Source organism: Cygnus olor, chromosome 6 (assembly GCF_009769625.2).
Source record: "Cygnus olor isolate bCygOlo1 chromosome 6, bCygOlo1.pri.v2, whole genome shotgun sequence".
Taxonomy (NCBI): domain Eukaryota; kingdom Metazoa; phylum Chordata; class Aves; order Anseriformes; family Anatidae; genus Cygnus; species Cygnus olor.
This window is the reverse complement of record NC_049174.1, coordinates 6,680,658-6,701,708: the sequence shown is the minus strand read 5'-3', so window position 1 is coordinate 6,701,708 and position 21,051 is coordinate 6,680,658. Positions and strand designations below refer to the sequence as shown.

At 48.9% G+C, this 21,051-nt stretch overlaps 1 protein-coding gene across 32 annotated transcripts in view; it reads right to left on the bottom strand.

Annotated features, from left to right (window-relative positions):
• The window catches only part of MAP2 (microtubule associated protein 2), a 197,092-nt gene that overhangs the window by 105,539 nt on the left and 70,502 nt on the right, over positions 1-21,051 (bottom strand). For 28 of the 32 annotated variants that reach the window (XM_040561014.1, XM_040561021.1, XM_040561023.1 and 25 more), the window contains one exon: positions 9,436-9,501. The gene's annotated coding sequence lies outside the window, so the exon portion shown is untranslated. Of the gene's footprint in view, positions 1-6,515; positions 6,654-9,435; positions 9,502-9,862; positions 10,128-10,157; positions 10,361-21,051 lie in introns of those variants that run through there. The other 4 variants (XM_040561017.1, XM_040561020.1, XM_040561016.1 and 1 more) reach the window with 4 other exon arrangements.

The window sequence follows — 21,051 nt, the reverse complement described above, 5'->3', positions numbered from 1 at the left end:
GCTCCGCTAAGCAGCCCAGGGCTTCAGATCCAACGCCAGTTCCTGCTGCAGGCAGCAGCGCCCCGAAACCAAAGCGCTGCCGAGCCTAGTCAGCAGCCAGAGATGAGCAGAAAAGCCGGAGGGGAGGCAGTGGGGCGGTGGGACAGAGCATCCCAACGAGCCTCTCGGAGTGTGACAGCACTTCCCTCACACAGAGGGCAAGGCGGGGGCTTTTGCTATTGTAGGGATTCCTCCAGCCCACGGGCTTAGGCAGAGGGCTGCCAGGGTGCCTCGCAGGGGCTGACCGCTGCGGCCTCCACCTGCGCGGCGTGCTGCTTTGCTTCCTCACCTCTGGTGAGCACTGCAAGGAGCTTTGCTGGGAAACAGAAATGCTCGGGGTTCAGTTCTTGTAAACGCTCAGCTGTAAGTCCTCAAGTTAAGTTGTAAGCCGGAGCTGGGTGCAGGGCTCCGGGTGGGGTCTGATCAGAGCAGAGGAGAGGGGCACAGTGCCCTCCCTCACCTGCTGCCCACGCCGTGTCGGTGCAGCCCAGGACACGGTTGGCTTTCTGGGCTGCACTGCTGGCTTGTGTTTTGCTTCTCGTCAACCAACACCCCCAGGTCCTTAGCCTCAGGGCTGCTCTCAATCCATTCTCTGCACAGCCTGTATTTGGGTTTGGGATTGCCCAAAAAAATACAGCCCAAAGACTGAGTTTGTAAAACTGAGTGAAATTTCAGACAAGTGAAGAAAGGTACATTCCTTTTTTCCCTTAACATCACAGATTTAATATCTGCTTCTCTTTATTCTATATGATTATATACCCGTATGTACAGACTAAATTCATATTTGGTTTCTGAAGGAAGCTGATTTGCTCCAGGAATCAGTTTATCCACAGTACTTTATCCCAACAGCCCCTCATAAAACTGCTGCTAACTCCAGCGCTCCTCCGCTGACAACATGGAGAAGAGTTTGATTTGACATCTCCCCTGCCCACCTGGATCCTGCCTGAAGGCATTTCATGGGGCAAACTGTTCTTACGAGGGCTAATATAACGTAAGAGAGAGCTTCAGTAAACATATGCAAACACTCGAGAGATGTAAGTGAACCCATGGACACAAATGCAATGATTTGACTGTACCCCTTTGCCCTAGGTCTCACTGTTTGTTTTATTTTTTTTCATTTTCAATTAGAGGTTGGTATATTGCAAGGAAAAATTACAAAATATTTTGCAAAGCTGAATCCATTGCCAAATACTTATGTTTGCGCAGATTAAACCTTGCTCAAAAGATGAAACCTGACTGAACCGCTGGTGCTCCTGCTCACGGGAGCAAGGACCACTTCATGTCGGCCCTGACTCCTCTAACCCACGGGCAAACGCTGCCCTTGAGGAACAGGGACAGCACTGTGCTGGTGCTGTGCTTGGCAAAACCCTGCCCTGCGCCTACCCACAGCATCCCAGCTGGCTGCAGACACCTCCCCCTGACTTCCTTCCCAGAAATAGTTTCAGCATCACCGTGGGCTGGCGCCGGCATGCATGCCAGGTTGCAACAAACAGTCACATCCACACCAGATCTGGGTTGTCCCTATTATGTGCCCAAGGTCTCAAAATGCATCTTTTTGGCACAGTCCCTTTTCCCTGCTTGTCTTTCATCGCTGCCAGCCAAAGCATGGCACAACAGAGCTGGCTTGGGATGATGGTGCTGCCTCCTCCAAGGCCCTCGGACAGCAGCTGGTACGGGGAACCCAAGCGCTGCTTTAAAGCAGGGCTGGCTGGGGAGAGACTCTGATGACTGTGGAATGATAGAGGAAAAGAAAACAATCCAAAAGCCACACCAAGCTGGGTTTAAGCACTGGCAGATCCGTAAAATACAGCCAAGGTGAGACAGAATTATAGGGCAAGAACACAAAACTCTTTCAGTGAGTTATTCTTGGTTTGCAAGACACATGGACGTGTTACTTGTATCATGGAGCACAGTCTCCATCCCTCATGTTCCATAATTTATCACTGAAGTGCTCAAGTTTCCTCCTTGTGTGTAAGGCACACAACTGTATAAGGTTTTTGCAGATGATACAATTGTAAAACTACATTTAGTAGTTTTATACGTGAGTCTAGAATTTACCTTTCATAATTGCTTTCATAAGTATTCGCTGAAAGACATTTTCACTAATGGACACCAAACAACAAACCTAAGAAATAAGCACATTCGTTAAAATACTCGAGGGCATTCCCTGTGTTTTGCAGGAAATGTTGCTGCAGTAAGCAGCTCTGTCCATTTCTCATGGCTGCTGTTACAAACACTGCTCTTCTCCTTGTTAATTATGTAACGCCACCTCTAAAAATAATAGCGACAGTTCTTAGTTTAATGATTATTCATGTGCTTAGTTGCATTGCAGGAGTACTTCGTGGCAACTTCCCAAGAAGGACTCAGTCCTCCTAGGCACTGCGCACACACCCAAGGAGGAGCCGCGCTCCTGCTCAGCGGGACATCAACGGCACCGCTGGACATCAACAGCACCGCTGGGGACAGCGTGCCCATGGCACCAGGGCTGAGAGCCGGAACCTCTGGGGATCCCGGTGGGTTTGCCAAAAACAGAGGCCTCTTTGCTCTATGTGGAGGGCTATGGAGCAAGCAAAGACCACAAAGATGTACAGATCAGATTTCTGAGCATCCCAATTTGTTGCTCTAACTTCTATTTTAACAGGACTACAGGAAAGAAAAAAAATAAAATCCATCAGTGCAGTCTTGAGTCATTCTTTGGCATCTAATGTTCCTTTAGTCTTATCATCGTGTTGCTAAGCTCAAGATAACTCAACCACGGCCTTGTCCTAATGGAGATGCAGAGCACAGGGTGCAGGAGCAGCACGCTGGCCCCACTACAGAGTGTCCTGAGCAAGGAGCCCACCGTACAGCACTTTCACCTACACTGTGCTTACCTTCAAAATAAAGCACTGCGCTTCTAATTTCTTAAAGAATTTTAAAATTTCTTTAGAAACACACAAGAGCAACAGTCAGACCCCACAAGAAAAGTATGGGGCTGGGCATGCGTCCTTGCTGGGCAGCAGATCCCAATCCTGGGCAAGCACCACCACAGCTGCCCAGGGTTACAGCCCGCTGCAGCACTGGGATGGGGCCCGGACACACGGGCTTGTTGGCACACCTCCAGCTGCAGCCGTGCCCTGATGTAACATCCAGTTATCAGCACAGCTATCAGCCGTCTCGAGTCTTTATAAACCTGGTTTGTGCTGCATTAAGGCAATATGGAAGACCCTAAAGGCAAGCAAACAGCCAAGCCACTGCAGTGACGCTAAGAAACTCTGCGAAGGGTTTGGGATTGATGCGAGTAAATCCCCCCCTTAAACAGATTACAGGTCAGCTGCTGTGATGACAGACATCCCAAAGCAGGCAGGTCTGTCCTGAATTATTAGACGCCACTGGCTTTGTCCCTGCTCTGACCCCAGAGAGATCACCTGAGGTGGACTGTGACTGCGCACTGGGTTTTATATCCTGGCTTTCAGACGAAACGAAAGCAAGCTGGTGCTAGCAGCGGGGCTGCTCCCTGGGTGCTCAGGGCTGACAGCGAGGTGCTGCAGTACCGGTTCCTGGACATGACAGCAGGGTCTCCAGGCCTACAACATCCTAAGGCAGAACATGATCCACCTCCAAATCCTTGCAGCCCTGTGCTATCCAATTTCTCCTTGATGTCTGCCTCAAATATCTAAAAAAGAAATAAATAGCAGGAAAAAAACACACTGGCAAGAGAGGATTCTAGCCACGTGGAACTCCAAATTAACTCCAATGCCACCTTCTCTTGGAAATGACCAACACAGAAACGATCAGACACTAGCATTCTTCCTGATGCTCACCGAGGATGCAAAGTACAGTTGCAGGAGAGCAGCAGGCATTGCCTGAGCGTTGCTGCCAGCAGTGTGCCGGGACCGGAGGCACTCTGCCCAACGGTGCTGCGAGGCCACACGGGGCAGGTGGCAGAGCTCCCTGCTGCAGGACAGAGCCAGGGGCCCTCCCGAGCACCAAAAGCAGACACTGGTTTCGCACCATGTCCTCTCTGCTGTGCTGCATATGTGACGGACCGTGCTGTCCTGTCCACAAAGGTGTCGGTGATTTGTTGAGGAACATTTCACCGGGACGTGCTGTGGGTTTCTTCCGCAACCGCCTGCGGGCCCCAACCACAACCCAAACACTGGAATGGGGAAGGGGAGGACGTGCCACGCACACGTCCCCAGAGCTGCCACACATACCTTGCTCTCCCCAGCCAGTCTCAGGTCTGAGGTTTCCACCACATGATGTCACTTGTCAGTCCTACACGCTATGATGCGGAGCAGCACAGTGCTCGGGTGCCCTCAGGCACGCGGCTGGAAGTGACTGGGGAACAGCAGACACCGGCTCCTGAGGGGACTGGACGACAGCAGGAGTTTTGCCCTGACATTTACATACACCGCCCTGCCACCTCTCCCCCACTGCTCACCATCCCTATCTCTAGCACTCCCGAACCTCTCCCCCTTGATGATGAAAAGGCTAAAGAAAGACACTTTCTTCAGTGTGACTCATCTTCTTTTAGCCAATTAAGGAATGCATTTGCATTTTTAAGAACATTTACACACGCGAAGTAAGAAAAGGAAAAAGTGAATCCAGTTTACTAACCACACACACTGAAAAATCACCTTATCGCAAGAACCAGGATGACTCAGAAAACAAATGTAAATAGCTTCTGTGATTTAGCACTGACTGACACCCAATGTATTAAAATAAATTGCCCATGATTTCTCACAAGCTCCATGCTAATGCACTCCAAAAAACGTCAGTGAAAATGCAGCAGTGCCTAACTATCTAGAGGCTTCAGTCAGTGGCAAATAATATAGCGAACTGTCCTCTGACCACGCCAGGGAAAGGAAGTCAGTCTCTGGCCTTTGGGGGAATGTTCCAGGTTTGCAAAGTGTGAGTCAGCAGCATTGCTGCTACGTAGTTTTTTTGTTTTGTTTTTTCTACCATGCTGCCAGCAACACAGTCCCTCCTGGCTTATTCTCCTGCTGGCTTATTCTCCACCACAGAATAGACACCTTTTGTATCAAGTGGGACAGGTGAATTGATTGATCATCTCCACCATCATCACGTTAAAAGCCACCACAGATCTGTACGACCACAACAATTTTATATAGCAAAGAGCTCTACAGGAAGGAAGAGTTAAGCTGATGGGTGAAGGTGGGGGGAATCGAGTATTTTACTAAATGCATTCTAACCTTTTTACTGTTCCTGCTATGACATAAATACCAAAACCACCTTCGTTACTGCAGCCAAGACAGAAGCCACCATTCTAAGTCCCACACCCGCAATTTGCGCATACATAGCTTCCCCTAGCTAAAGATCTTAATTATTTTGCAAAGTTGATGAATATACCCCTATTGAGGAATGCATTGGTATTTTGCTTTATACAGACAAAGAAAATAACCAAGAGCTGAGGACACAAGCTTCCGAAAGGAGCCTGGCAGCCTGTAGCCCTTCACACAAACTTGCAGGCCTGCACCTAATCAGTTCTTCCTCCAACCAGGGCCACGTGAGCTGAGCTCCTGGCCAGTTCCTCCTCTGCTGGATTTCTGTGCTTTGACAATTTTCTTGACAGGTTACACAGGGTATCCTTCCTACCGTTACTAACCCAAACTTCTGCCATTGTGAACGTCTGAGTGTCCTTAATTCTTAATATTTAACCACAGACAGAGAGCAAAGGACATGAAATGTCCTAGAAGTGAAAAACAAAGCTGAAACAAGCCCTCCCCTCCCTCACATGGAGAAAACACCAACACAAGCTCACCACTTACCTGCTGCCTCTCCTCCTCCATCCAGGCAGTACATGCACATGCCAGCCAGCAGCCCAGAGCAGCTTTAGCATACACTGTGCCCTGCCCAGAGGGCAGCAAGGGGCCACGGAAAAACTGGGATACTCTGGTGCAAACGTAATGGTAGATACGGTGGGGAGAAGAGGCACGAAAGATAAAACCCACATGAAAGCAAATTCCATTAGGACCATGAACCATTAGCTTCAGCTAACCCACAGAAACAAGTTTTCTGGGGATTTTCTTCTTCCCAGCTAATAAATTGAGTCCATTGGCTAACTTTAGCCTGTTTTGGTGCAGAATCACAAACAACTATGTTCCTTCAAGTCACATGAAAGCAGACATCCAAGTGGATGACACATACGCTACAAGGGACCCCACTTCAGTGCCCCAAATGAAAGGAAAGCCATGACATAGGACCCTTATCTGCCAGCGAAAAAATACCTAGGAGACAGCCTTTCTAATGAGTAAAATAGCAGGGAAATCTTCACTGAGAACTCATCATCAAGCACAAGACATAAATCAACACGAAGGTCAGTACCAAAAAACAAAACCAACCAAAAACTGCTCGGTTCATGTAAGACTGAGAAAAGACTGCATTAATACTGGTGGTCTAACCCCAACCCCAGTGAGAAAACTGGGGACATGAAGCCCCTGTGTGGAACACTGTACAGCCAAACTCCTCCTTACCTCCATCGCACGTGCCGAGGAAGGGTTGCCTAGAGAACGGGTTTAAAACTGGACGCTGATCCTGGGACGGAGGCAAACACGGGGCCCAGGCTCGCTCCTGGTGCCGCTGCCTGCCCGAGAGCCGCGGGGACGAAGTAACGGCGTGTCGCTTCTGAGCGCCTCTGGCGCATTTGGTCACCGTGTCGTTTGTTTCAACGAAGGAGAGCGCCAAGCATCACGTCATTCTGGGTGCCTGCCCTGAGCCACAGAGTGTAACCCAACACACCTCAACGCTACCGCAAGCTCTGGCTTCCGCTGCCTTTCTGTATCAGCTAATAAAAGGTTTTCCTTGTGACAGTCCAAGCCATCTTTTTCTACCCCTGTGGCCATTGAGTTTTTAAACCCTGTCAATCTACAATTAATTCTGTTCTTGCAAAATAAGCGCCCCTTACCTCTACTTCAAGAAAACGGTGATATTTGAAATTATTTCCAATTTTGCCAGCATAGCATCTCATTTTCCTCTCTGCAGCCAGAGGGAATGATTTGTAATGTGCATCTCAAAAGCCCAGATCAAGGGAGGAGGTTAAAATGACTGATAAAACAGAGGTGCAAGAAACGTATTTCTATTGCTTATTTAAAATAAAATAAAAAGCCATCTCCACACCAACTCTGATTCATTACCATATAGCTGACACCCTTTGTTTTTTGTTGTTTTTTGGAGACCGCAGAGGTCTGATAAGATGCTGCGTACAAGAGATAAGAAACATTTCCAGAGGAGACGAAAACCATTCACCCAAAGGGATCGCATTGTCAACAATTTTGACTCGTTATCCACTGATACTGTAAAAACTAGGCGGTTCTGCTTGTCTGCTAACAAAGCCATCACTTCTGTTTGTCAGAGATCCTTTCTCTTCCCTTCTCCAGTGCTGCAGCAAAACCTTGGATTTTGACATCAAGCCCAGCAAGCAGCATTAGTCCTTGAGACAGTTTGCAAAACATTAATGAAATCAGAATGAGACTGCAGTTTGGCTGGCTGCCCTTCTATAATGGAAGTGAAATTAAAAGTACAGGGAAGAGAAGGGACCTGCTCTTCGCTAAAAAGATATCGCTGAATACATTTTTCAAGAATTAAAGCATTTTATCCACTATTTACTTCAGGTTTTTTCTATTTCAGTGAGTCCAGTGATGATTGATACCAGGAGGAATAACATATGAAAAGCAACTAAGGAAAACTAACTAGTAAAGCACTCTTTTGAAGAATTTTATTTAGCCAGGAAAGCCTATTAGGCAAGAAGGCTTCTGCCAAAGACAGAAAGAAGGCAAGGGCCAGGAAAACAGAAAGACATGTAGAACAGAACAACAAGGAATAGAATGGCACGTAAGATGACCACGAAGGAAAATGTCCTGAAAAATGCAGTAATGCTTTCCCCCCAGAAAGAACACAGCCTCAGCAACTTCACAGAATCACAGAATCATCTAGGTTGGAAGAGACCTCCAAGATCACCTAGTCCAACCTCTGACCTAACATTATCAAGTCCTCCACTAAACCATATCACTAAGCTCTTACTGCAATGAAATTGATGATTGATAAAATTTTGGGGATCTGTTGCTGCTAGCAGTGGCCCTCAGCTTTGCCTGTGCTGAAGTTCTGGCTTGCAGTTGCTGCCTGTCTGGGACCCAGAGGGGGCATGTCATGAGAGCAGGCTTCCTCCCAGAGTTACCATTACTCCTGGGATACCCACACTAGAAATGTAACCGCCTTTCCTGCAAACTAAAGACATGTACAGATTTTGTTTCCTGCCCTACAAACACACTTATTGCCTTCAGGTCTAAATGCAGAGCTAAGAAGTACGCTGAGCTGTATGACACCTGAGCAGAACAACGCACGGTAACGCCTGGTTTGGAAGGTACTGGGTGAGAACTAGCACCTGAAAAGTTAATACAAGATGAACACTGCCTTTCCTTCTCTCCATCAAGGGGAAAGGAGAAGGTTTGCAGTCCTGCCTTGCTTGGTTGGTTTTTTTTAAAATCCTTTCTTCTCTAAAGGCACAGTCCCTGCTGCAACTCAATGAGATCAATATTCCTTAATCACTTGACACATCTGACAGTTCAACCCAAAGAAAATTGCTTCGTGTGTTCTATTCTGCAGGGCTTTATCCCCCCATTTCCCTTCCAGCCTTAAAGGGTTAGAGCAACCAAAGCCAAAGGGCATTAGGGGAAAGAGAATAATAAACTTCTCCTGGGAACTACCAATGACAATGTCAAAAAAAAAAAAGTCTGCTTGCTTTATTCTGGTAGATAGAAATGATTTCTGAAGTGCTGGTGATGCCTCCAGATGCCGTCAGATGGAAGCTCTCCCAGCCCCGCCCCGCCCTGCCAGGCTTCTGGGGCGCTGTGTATCAAGCCCTGAGCTGAGCGCCGCGCTTGCAGGCAGCAGTGAACGGGTTAAAAGAAGTTTCCCTCCTCCCTGAGAGCCAGACAGCATGAAGCCAGCCCTCTGCTTTCAGCTGCTCTGATGGATTGTACCTGCTTGGAACAGGGCAGGGGGTTTAACCCTGTTCACGCTAGCCTGCAAGGACTCCAGGGAAGCTGAAACCAATATTAGCAAGCCCCCAGGTTGGGTAGGAAAGGCGAGGGCTCTGTACCCTGCCTGTTCCGACCCAAGGCAACCGGTGAGCACGCGGGTTTCTGTTCACCCTCCACTAGCTGCAGCTGGGAGGACTAATTACATAGCTGCAGCGTATGCATGCACATCAAAAATAACTTCAGACTGCCTGCCAAAGCAATCTGAAAATCTATGCGAATCTGCAACACAGCACAGTTTGACCAAACGAAGAATAACTGTTGTTAAAAAAAACCCACACACAAAAAAACAAACCACAAAGGAAACCCACTCCCTGCATCAGACTCAATCCCCTATTCAGCTCCAGAGGTGCCCTACCTTTGCGACCTGTGAACGAGCCGATTCCAATCAGTGCGTCACGTCCAAGGCTATATGCTGGAGAATCTGTTAAAATAAACCAAAGGTGGGGGGAAAAAAAAAAGTGAAAATGCTTAATTTTTGATGAAAAACAGTTTCCAGCTATAAGAAAAGTGTTTTTTTCATGATACAAAGATGCATACATATAATACCCAGTATACGTGCATGAAGGTGTGTGCTTATAATATATTATGTATGCATCAAATAAATTAATAAGCAAAACCACAGAGGTTTATTACCTATGCAGTTTAATTCATTCGGTGGGCACCATTACAAAATTTAATCTACAGCAGGCTAAATTTAAAAAGCTCCAGCACAAAGGTATAACAACTCTTGCAAATCCTCAAAAAAGCAAACAAAGCTGACATTTTTAAAAGAAAATCATTACCGGCTCATAGGCTGCCATACCCCCAAAGCCTATCCTTAAATAACTGCTGCATAATCATTCTCCTGGCGTGCTGTTATCCATCGGCTCGCTGCCTATCTCCAGACAGACGCAGTCTGCAAGCCACCAGCTTGTATCTACCATGTGTACGTCAGGAAAAGGAAAACTGCAAATTAGAAGAAGTCCCCGCAGTGGTGAGAAGGAAAAGAGGGTGAGTGGGAGAGGAAGAGGGAGTTCACTGGCCACAGAAATTTCCAGAACGATGACAAACCAGCCGGCTCCGCCATCAGCCACTTACAATAGGATGCCGCACCTCGCGGCTGCCTAAGCGGTTTGTCAAGGGCTTGCCGGTCTCCAGCGCCTGACGGGCATTTTAATTGCCCCCGACCAAGCGTGTCCCCAGGAAGCAGCCCTCTGAGCCTGTGAATCTCATCAACCGGCTCCTTTTGTGCTGCTGCCAAGCACACGCGAGCACGCCCGGCGCGCAGGCAGCGGCGCGCGCGGTTTCCATTGCGCTGCCGATCCAAATCCTACACAGGTTTTACGGATGGTACGCGCCCAAAAGGAGGTCTGGAGGGATTTAGCGCTTTCTGCATTACGGATTAGGAGGGCGGCGCGCTCTCCCCCTTTAGTTTGCTACCCAGCACTCGTGTTCACGTGTTGCGGGCAGCTCCTTTACGCTGCTATCGGAGCCTTGCATCTGCTTATTCACACCGATGGGAAATAAAAATGAGGAAAACCAAGAAGTGCTGCCGGGAGGAGCGGGGACCCCTCAGGACTGATGCTGCCCTGCCCAGCCTCGCCTACGTGCCTCACGGCTGCCCCAAAAGAGCCCCAGCCCTGGCAGGACGAGGGAGCCGGGAGCTGAGAAGCGGCCCCATGCTCCGGGAGGGGGCACGGCATGGCTGGGGAGGGGCAGAGGAGGATGAAGGCATGAGGTGAAAGATGAATGCTTTTGGGGGCTTTTGAGTTTTGTGATTCTGGAATGAAATATCAGGGTAGGCACACAGAGGCTTGGAGCAATGGAGCAGCCACGAGAAACCTCGTGAGGGAATCAGTTCCTCCTGCCTTCCCTCACAGCCACGAGAAGACGACATTTCACACACCCATCAAGCTCCACATCAGCAAGAAGTTCCACCTTCCTCCCTGCGAACAGGTCCCAGTGCCTTAGCAGCACCTGCCCTGCCCTGCCCGCTGCCTCCCACTCCCTAAATCGCCCGAGCAGGGAGGAGGAGGAGGAGGAAAGGAGGAAGGAAGCCCCCAAAGCCAGCCTGTACGGGCCAAGGATGATGGTGGAGCGGGTACCGCGTGGCAGCAAAAAGGCCTCCAGAAGGAAAGGAAGGAGCGAGTGAGAGCAGCACTAGCGCAGCTCTTGGACCTTCCCTCTGAGAAAGCCTCCTGTGACTCATCGGAAGGGGTGCCTGCTGCTGCCAAGCCTCCCACTGCAGAGCTCATCCTCTGCAGAAACCAAGGAAACTCTCCTCCTGCCCTCGCCCCCCTCAGCTCCACCAGCAGTTGGTAACAGTGGGTGCTTGCTCGCAGCCGTGCCGCCAGCCCCCCGCACCTCCACGGCTCCTCTCCTCCGGCCGCTCTTCCCCCAGCATGCCCAGGAAGTCCCAAAACACCACCATGGGGCTGGGAGGGTGCAGGGCTTACAACAGATCCCCAAAACCATCCTGAAATGGCTCTCAGATGTTCCTGGCATGGCTCACAAGGGGCTGACGCATATTGCCAAGCTGGGCCCTGCATCCCAGAGCCCACGGCTCCGTCTCCCACCAGCCCCCCAGACCGGCACCGCTCTGCTCGTGCTGGAGCTCAGGGGACACAGCCCTGCCTGGGACTTGGCCCCAGGACCTCCTGGCCCAGCCAAGAAGGCAGAGGCAGCCACAAAGCAAACTCAGCCCACAAAACTCTTGTACCCATCATGCTGAACCAGGAAACTTGTGAGCAAAAAAACCACGAACGTTAGTATGTTGACACACCAAGGGACTGTAAATGCTTCAGTTATGAACCCAGGGCCACACAGCATGCATTTTCTTCACCCTGTCACCTCTCAAAGAGTAACACAGACATTGCCAGTCCCAGCAGAGGTGCTGGTGGGACCAACCAAACTCTACTGGTCTAAACTCTGAAAGATCCTGCACATTCAGGTGGGTTTTTCTCTTCAATGCCGACATTCGTGTAGGAGTGATGTAGGACAGGGCACTCAGCTTCGTTACCATGCCGTGGGAGTGCTCAGAAAACCCACTGGCATCCTGGGTCACACTGTGCAAGGTGCTGGGAAAGCAGGAGACCATTTCTGTTACCACTTTTTACTTAAAAAAGCCAAAACACAGGGTGTGTGCGTGTAGTGGCAACGTTCTCATTTTAAGGATGATGGAAAAAGAGCAATTACGGGGCTTCAGCTTGCCCAGGGTCACGCCACCTCTGTGGCCAAGCCCAGCTGGCAGACCCTCTCCAGACATCCACCTCAGCCCTTTCCACCCAAGGCCCTGCCGAAATGGTGCAGCCAGCCTTGAACAAAGGACTCGGGGAGTGGCTCCTGCTTTTTTCCACCAGAGGTTGGGTGAACATTTTATGCAACGCCTGAAATAGCAGCTAATATGATCAGTGATGTAGATGAAGAGGAATAAGCCTGCTGAACAGAAATTGCACCACTCGGGTAAAAATAGCCCTGGAACAAGGCATTTTCTTTTCATCCTTCATTGTCTTAGCACTTACGACAGTCTTGGGGACGGCTGCCTGCTGGAGAGGAGGCAGGTGCTTTTCCACACTTATTGCCTCTTCTTCTGCGGCAGTGAGGAACGCCAGAGCATCCCGTTTCATCAGCCGTTTGAGGGAGAACTTTGCTTTTCTTCCCTTTCCTCCCTCGAGGAGGAAATAAGCAGAAGGGAGGACACCCATTCATTGTGGCAAGGCACATGCAGCATGGCACACCGGCTCCTTCACCGGGTCTCCACGGTGGGGATGCTGGGGCTGGAGCCAGTGCCTGCATCGCTATGGTTACTGCTAGGAGCGCTGCAGGCTGGGGAGGAGTTAGCTAAAGCTGCAGGCTGAGCTTGCAGCTCCTCCGGTCAGCAAGGTGCAGAGGATTTCCAGCAGGGTAGGAAGTTTCAGGGTGCAGGGGGGGGCTGGCTTTGGTTTTAGTCTCCTCATTAGGTTTTTCCCCCCCCTCAAACAGCCAAGCTCCCCACCTGTGCAGCGCTGTTTTAAAACCGCCAGTCAGTATTTTCAGACACGAGCTCCTTTGTGAAGCCAAGCTGACTCCTCAAGTAAATAATAGATTGGAGGAATACCTAGAAAGGGACCTCATTTCCATTTCGCTCCGTGCTAGCGTGTCACTGAGATCACGCTGAAAGATGGGGGCTGGTCAAGTCCTTGCAGGCCTGCTTTTCAGAAGGTCCAGTGCTGCTCAGAACCCTTTGAAGCTGCCAGATAAACATGTCCCTGGCTTTTCTTAGAAAATTCTTGGTTTCCAGCTAAGAGATTGACGACAGCAAAAGAGTAAGAAACCACAATTCGTGATAGCTGCTTACTAGCCCCCAGACCTTGTACAAACATGTGGTATAGTTGCTACCAACTGCTGCCAACTTGTGTATGGCCACCCCCTAACAAAGCAGAAGCTCTGCCTGCTACAGCACAGGGAGACAAAGTGCTCAGTGCTCAGCCTCTCTGCTCAGTCAGCCTGCTGCTCTTTGTAAGCTCATCTGATGCACCCTCATAGCACAGCCCCAAAGGGCCTCGTCCCAAACACACTGGGCCCAGAAATTTCCCCACTACCCCTGGAAGATGATTTTAATTTCCAGTCAATTCCTGGCACCTGAACTATCAGAAATAGTCAGCTGCAGCAGCACTGCTACACAAACCAATGCCACTGAAGCATGTCTCAGCTTTGAACAAAACCAGGTCCCTGAACTGTGCATGCACACGTGCACAGCCTCTTTGGAGGCAGCAGTAGGGAACTGCTCTGTACGCGCTGCATCAGGAGCTTCAAACACGACAGGAGCCAACACCAAGCTCGATCACACAGTCCTGAGCTGCTGTAGGTAGATACCACCTACAACAGAGTCGCCGCTGTTATAAACATGTAGGTGAGAGGTGAGTTTGTTCTTTTTCATATTTTTGCCTTTAATTCCATAACCCACCTGGGGATACGTGGCACGGCTCCGCATTACCACAACGCAGGAGCTGCAGCGTTGCAGCCACAGCAAGACAGGAAGCGAGGGAAAGCAGATTTTCTCGGAAAAGTATTTGCTCTTATGAGAGCAGCGCTGGCGCACACTGCAGTCAAAACAGAAGTGATCATTAATCAACCCCTCAGAAACAGCACCGAGCTGAGTCAAGGCGAGGGTTGAGGGTGTCTGAAAAGGCAAATGTGAACTGCCAGGGTTAAGAGCAATGCTGGTGGTGTTGCCTTCACTTCTACAAGCTAACCAAACTGCTTTTTGTAAGTCCAGTTCTCAAATCCCCCCGTTACCTGGCTGTTTGCACAGGTAGCCTGATTCAGAGATGCTTAAAGCAGGCTCCTAAAGCTGTAGGATCCCAAGAAGTCAGCAGTTAATGCTGAGAACTATGGTCAATTTCCCTGCTGCACCCAGAACAAGAGGCGATCTCACACACACCTCTGTGCTGGCCCCATCAGCCCCAGCTTTGCCCTGCCCCTATGCCACAGGGCTTTGGTGGCACAGTCCTGTCCTGGTACAGCCCCAAGGGAGCCTGGATCAACCCAAAATTTCATTTTCAATTTCAATGATGCTCAGCGAGTGTGGATCTCAGGCACTCACCAAGCACTTCTCTGCAGTCCTGAGGGGATTTCTGGCTACGGAAATACTGCAGATGCAGACCCTATAGTTTCTTCTCTTCATCTCTCTCTCCTAGCCTACCAGTGGGGTGATGAATCAAGACAAAAACTTGCTTACAGTGAAATATCACAGCTACTGTGACAGAATTTGTTCAAATGTCAATCTGTACTTCATTTCACCATGTAGCCTAATGGTTTTCAATTAGCTGTCATGTCATACCTCATCACAAAAGCTTTGGTTATTATTCTGCATTAAATTTATAAATAAAATGTTTTAAATTCATGATTCATTTGTTGAATCAGGTTTTGCATGACATGCAATTAAAATATAACCTCTGAGCTGGCACAGCCTTAAATATGTTAAAGCAATAACTGCAATGTAAAACACACAAGTTTATCTGTTTTGCCTAATCGCAGGGGGTTTGGACAGCATTTCGATTCCATTTATATTTAGGAGAATGTGTAAGCAAACGCTTAAGTTCAGTTCAATTCCGTGGGATGCTGGCACGTAGTGAAACGCAGTACCACAAATGGAGGTTTTCCTGAAATGGGCCTGTATCCATGAGCCCCTTCAGGGAAAAAGCACTTGATTCTTCATTTCTGCAGTGCTAATGAAGCAACTTCAAGATCCCCGTCTTCAGAGATACCTTTCTAAGCAGGTAAACACAGTCTTCCTAAAATCAGCCAGCTAGTTATCTTCCCCCATGCCCACAGATCCATTTCAGCAACTTGAAAGAACTGGTTAGCTCTACTCACTCACCGCTTTTCCTCGACAGCGAGGCCCGGGAGCCAGGCGATAGGGATGGCAGCGCCACGTAGCAGCGTGCAGCAGAGCGGGTTAGAGCAGCTTCTCCCTTGCGGCTCTTTATGTAACGAGGGCAGCGAGGCAGAAACCCGTGCGAGAGCTACCAGCCACGCAGAGCAGGAGCCGCAGCGCGCTCGCTGAAGAGGAGAGGTGCCAAAAGCTGCCTTGTGAGGAAGGTGCTGACCCACGTGGACGCTGGTGTGACACGGTGCCACGCTGCTGCAACCGCTTACAACCTCCTTGCACGGGCACCTGGGTGCTCTGCGTGGAGGCGAGCCTCTCCAATAGCTGCCCTTCGCAGACCACAGGTTTCCAGTAAAAAACAACCATAATCAATAGCCACGGTGACCTCTAAGACAAAACCCTGCTAAAAAAAACTGAGGCCCTTCCCTGACTACCACACGTCTGGAGCAGAACTTGTACTTTGTGCACACTCCCGTGCCTCAGATGGAGGCAAGGTGAGGGCAGCGTGCGTACTGCACGTTGCAGACATCCTCTTCGCAGAGGACCCCTTTGCAAGGGCTTCTTAATGGATTTCGACTGTTGCATTTACTGCGAAATGAACATCGCAGACACTGCCAGCTAATTCATTAGCTACTTGTGATTGATTCTTGTTCTCATCACCATAAAAGCCCATTTCCTGTGGTTAGCGTAATGATCCTGATCCCCCTTTTGCTTACACACATCAAATCAGCTACAGCTCCACCGAGCCCACAGCAGTTGCTACACCAAGGCTAAACCCCGTCTAATGACTGCAGACGGAGCGGGTAGCTCACACGTAGGTTTAGCCTGGCCTCACAGCACTGTGCAAGGTGATTTTGAAGCTCTCCGTGCACGAGAATTGCTTCCCCATCTCTGGCAGGTAGAGCGCTCCGTTTCACAGCGCTCCACCAAGCTGGCCAGGAGCTCGGGGTACGGAGCGAAGGCTGCCACATCCCATGGCCATCGGTGGGGAGGTTTGGGGAGCTGGAAGGTGATTATGGTCAAACCTGGCTCATCAGAGCAAGCTGGAAGATGAGAAAGTCATTTGGCAAGATGGAATTTTGGAGAAAGGAAGGATCTTGGAACAGACCTCGAGGGATGTGACCTTCTTTAGAGGAAGAGGTGCTTTATCAGCGGCACGTTAGATGACAGGCTCAGACGGCAGCGCTGCTCTAAGCTGGGGAGCTTCTCACACTGTTCCAACCACCTCCAGGGGAACTCTTGCTACCAAAAACGATCCCAACACTGGTTTACAGAAAACTGCATCAGTACTTGAAAGGAATAGTCAGAGACCAATTTTCTGGTCTAAGAGCCAGTTTAAGAGCCTGAATATCAAACAAAATCATACAAAAAAGCAGAGACAAAAGCCATGTAACTTAGGGACAGCAAAAGCACAGGAACGCAGTCAGAAAAGCTAAGGAACAAAATGAATTACAATTAGTACAAAACATAAAAGGCAACCGAAAAGATGCAATGCGATCTGAAAAGCAAACCAGGCAAGTCATGGTTCAGCAGAGAGGCACCGCAAAGATGGTGCAGAGTAGAGTAGGATGCAACATAACATTTGCCTCAATTTTCACAAATAAAATCAACTGTGAGCAAACACTGCATGCAATTAATTTTAAAAAGAAGCAAAACCTTGGGTCAGAATGGGAAAGAGCAGCATACAAAACACTCAAAACAAGCTAGCCAGAGTGCAAAACATTTTATGAGTCCTTCCTGACTCCAGAAGAGCATTTAAGGTTTCAGAGATGATGCTACAGAAGACCAAACACCGCACCCTCTCTTAAAAGGAAGCTGTGGGAAATTACAAACCAGTCTCATCTCTGCAAACATTTAGGCAGAAATACCCAAAGAAGCAATTTCTAAGCACCTACAGGACAGAAGGAGAACTGAAAAATTCCTGTGGGCAGTTAAGGTTGTCAATAACAAATCCCAGCAAACCGATCTCTTTTTCTCCCTAGTTTGCATTTCTAAAATTTGGTTTTGACCCCAAGCTGGGCTGAGCTTTTCACACGTAGGAAAGCACGCTCAAAAGCCAAGGTGATCGCAGCAACTACAGAGCACCTCCCGAATCTGGGAGCAGGAAATCAGAAAAGAAAAGAGTGCACCGAGAGCCGAGGCCTCAGACACAACCAGACAAATAGAGAGCAAGTATCTAGGCAGTAGCTTGGCAGGAAAAGGCTTTCTGCGGGCAAAAAAAGACAAATCACAGTTCTATTTATCTTAATGGGGACGCTGTCCCTAAAACACTGGAATAATTATTCCTTTTTCTTTGTCGGTGGTGATGTCTCAGCTGGAGAACTGCCAAAACTTGGGTTTTGCACAGTAAGAAAGATATTGGCAAACTAGAGAGAGTCCAGACACCAGCAAGATGGAGAGCTTGGGAAAACATTCTTCTGATCTTTCCTTGTAAAACACGGTTTTCCACATTGCTACGTTGCTTTCTGTAAAGCACAGAAAAGCAGTAAAAATCTTCCAAAGTTTAAGCTGTGAAGATAAAGTGAGTAATTTCATCCTAGGTCAGCTGGGATGGAGGGGTTTAAAGGAAGAATTCACTCAGCTAACTAAAAGCAAAGATGATTTTTTGGTGAAGTATTAGAGAAAACACAAGTGGTACTGAGGAAGATCAAACGATGTACTTATTCTCATACAGAGAGTGGCAGGGACACGGCCCAGACGTGCTGGCATCCTCCCTGGAGAGAAGGAGGGTCCTGCTGTCCTGCCTGACATGTGCCTGCTTTCCTAACTCTGCAACCCATCCCATGGGTAGGCTGGAGTCTGTACGGCCCCCAGCAAAACCCACCCGGCCGCAGGACCGGTGTGTCTTATTGTGCCTTCCTCCCATCCTCCAGCTGCCTTCCCCAGAACCCAAATCTCTCCGCAGTGCCCCGGGAGGTTACCTTTGGGTCCGCGAGCAAGGAGCTTACTGAGGTGGTGACCTGCCACCTCCGGGCTTCCAGCTGGTCCCCGGGGTGGGACAGGCTCCGATGAAGCTGTTTGCCCACGTGTTAACACCACAACAGAGGGTGAAGAAGGCAGCTGCTCCCAGCACTTGCAAGGAGGCTCCCACCTCTTTCTAGCACGGTTCAGAACCAAAGTCAGCCTTTGGGACCTCTCATGTTTGAGCAAAAGCCCCAAGCAATCGTGTTGAACTTGGAAATGAAAAACCAGGAGCACAACACTTCAAAAAGTCTGCAGAAGGAAAGAAGAGGAGACAGTAACTGGAATAACTCTGGTACGCATTTGCTCCAAGGTTCTCTCTGCACCAATTGGCAAAAGAATACAAGTGACTCATTAATCATTGAAGGAGCTGGAAGACAAAGGCATTTTCAGCCAACAGGAGACACAGGGATGAAAGAGGGCTGTAATGAGAACGAGATGATGGTATCACTTATGTGGGCGCTGGGAAGGAGGGTGTTACATTTAAAAGAAATGGTCCCTTGTAAAATTAGAGCGAGCACTCATTCCTAATGCAGACAGACACATCTGAAAGGCCTTATTCAGCTGAGAGTGTCACTGAACACCCTTTTGGACACTAGCTGTCCACTAGCAGTATTAAACAAGGATATGAGACTTGTAGCAAATATAAAGTGTCACTTGTTTATGGATTTTAGCCTCATAAATCATTAAGGGATGAATATTAACAAGCACCCAGCGTTCTGAGCTGCTTCTCAACTCTGCTGATTCCCTGCACGTAGCTGGTGGAAGATTTAGGCCAGCTTGAGCCTTCAGTGCTCTTTGAAGGCAGCCCTGCAGCCCACGTCAGGTCAGACAGCACCAGCGCAGGATGGATGCTGGGCAGAGCCTCTCAGGAGCCACATCTCAGGCAAAGGAATTTCCACCATACCTCCAAAGACCAGCTGAAGCACGTCAGGCATGTTCACGTCTGCCTCTGGTTTTGCACAGGACAGTTTCTGAGCAATCAAACCATGCACAGAGACAAGCAAGGGGAATGTTAATTTTACTGACTCACTTCGATATTTTTGGGCAAAGATGGTCATGAAAACTCAGAAGGAATAAAAAGCATTGCTTCAGTCATAAAGAATAAAGCCTACAACTTAAAAAACACTACAGAAAAGATCAGATTAGATGAACTTCCTAGGAGAACAAAAACCACCCTGCATCATCTGCGGAAAAGACTAGTAGCGACCAGCCACAAACCAAAGCTCACATTATCAGGCCAACCATCTCCAGAATAACTGGCTGTGTTGCCCCAAAAAGCTATTCTCACAAGCCCTTCCAGGCCTGAGGAATATGGCTGGGCAAACCACGAAGGCCTTTACAGAATTACCTTATAACATCCCTCACCACAGCTGACATGGAGGGGAAGTGACCAGCCAGGCCCATCCTACTACCCTGCAAGGAGACGGAAAATACAGCAGAGCACCAGGTAACAGCAAAACCCCCTGCAATCCCACACAAACCATAGCAATAACCAGCAGGAGGGTGGCCCGCTATGACTGCTTGCCCCCAGACGACTTCTTCCTAACTCCACATGAAGATGATGATTTCTGCTCTACTACAGTTCCTCAACCCCAGAAAGAGCAGCAGAAGAGGCCCTCCAGAGCCTCTTCTTGGCTCTGCTCTGCAGTCACAAGCACGGAGCCACAGAAGCAGAACGTGCAGAAGCCATTTTAGGAGGACAGCACTTTTTTTTCTTCACATTATCTTATTTTAGCTACTGGAGGATGCTAACAGGCAGAGCCGACCTTCATACCTCCTGGCTTTTGGGCACGTTGTTATTTTCTCCAGTCTCCTTAGGATGCGCGTACTTTCCTGCTGCTGCTATGAGCCTCGAATCACCTGGTGGACAAGGAACAGCCATCCCATCCCACCCTATTCAACCTCAGCAGGACACGGGCACTCCAAGGCACACGCCGACCTCCCAGCCCTGCTCTCCTCCCTAGTCCAGCTGCCACACCTACACCCGGCAGCTCGAGGGCGTTCAGCCTGGCCTTCACCTCATTTAACAGCAGCCCTGCGACTTGCAAATTGCCCGTTATTTCATACTGCCCTCGTTAATCATTTTTAACTGCTTTCCAGTCAATGCAAACCAAAGAAAACCTCAAAACTTAGACAACTGGCAACACCTTTCTTCAACATCTCATTGCTTACACTCGGATGTAAATCTTCTGCCTGACAGCTGTTGCGGAACAACAGATTAGCAGAAAAGGAATGGGCTTTTGTTATAGGATTTATTGTCTGTCCACTGCATGTGTGGAATTTTTAAAGCACTAAATCAGCCTGTGTTTTCATTTGACAACTACTAACCCTCTCCCAACTTAATTTCTTCCTCCTTCCTACTGAGAGACTGATTTTGAAGAACAAAGAAATAGTTATTGCACTTCTTAATGAAAGGGAACCATAAAAAGTTATTAATAAATCACAAACATCTTTACTGCTCAAAAACTATAAGGCCACGCCAAAAAAAAAAAAATTCACATCTAAAAAACCAGCATGCAAAGAAAACACAGGAAACCTACACCTGCTGCAGCAAGCCACCAGGTCAAGAGTCAGAAATTTCACATCTGCTAAGGCTGCCGGAGCCTCTGCGAACATCTGATATTTGTCCAGAATATTTCAATTCTTTGCTGCAAGATA